Source organism: Taurulus bubalis (genome assembly GCF_910589615.1).
Source record: "Taurulus bubalis genome assembly, chromosome: 7".
Lineage (NCBI taxonomy): Eukaryota > Metazoa > Chordata > Actinopteri > Perciformes > Cottidae > Taurulus > Taurulus bubalis.
This window is the reverse complement of record NC_136595.1, coordinates 26,551,014-26,551,904: the sequence shown is the minus strand read 5'-3', so window position 1 is coordinate 26,551,904 and position 891 is coordinate 26,551,014.

The following is an 891-nucleotide window of genomic DNA, read 5'->3' as shown; positions in this document are numbered from 1 at the left end:
GCGATCCTTCACCGCCTGACTCCTCAGTGCGGAGGAGCAGCTGCATCACGACTCTCCGGCTCATCCGCCTCCGCTTCTCACATTCTCCCCCCAAAAAAAGGCCGACACGAGCTCACCTGGGGAATATATTTCATCTTTTACCGCAAGTATTTGATAGAAATAGAAATATGAGTTTGATCTCTTTGAAGCTGTAAGTATCAATCCCACATGTACGGCATCGATGTATTTAGCCTCTTGATCTAGTTTTTAAAGCTTATTACAATAAACCTTTGGGGGGAAATGGCATATTTTGATTTTAATGCCTTTAATACGGAGGTATTGGCGCAAAAACATACATCTTAATTCATGCTTTGAGATTTAAAAGCTAAAACAAGCTTTTAGCTGATTATCCTTCAAACACTGATTTTAGTTTTGATGGAGGAAGTTATCTCTCAGGGCTGCAACTATAACGATTATATTAATTCTTAATTAATCTGCCGATTATCTTCTTGATTAACCTCAGAAAATAGGGAAAGGGCCACAATCCTCCTGGAGGACCAGAGATGTCCAGGTGAGATGCATCATCTAAAGGAGGCGCCAGGAGGATCCTCATCAGATGTGGAACCCTTACAGCTGGTCCCTTTCTGCAGGAAGTAGCACCTCTCACCTAGAAGACCCTCACCTACAAGATCAGACCCTCACCTACAAGATCAGACCCTCACCTACAAGATCAGACCCTCACCTACTTGAATAGACCCTCACCTACACACAAAAATGTTTAATCGACTAAATGTTGCAGCTTTAACATCTCAAGACGAGTTAAAAGATGGAGCTCCTTTTCTCCGTCATATATATATATATATATATATATATATATATATATATATATATATATATATATATATACACATA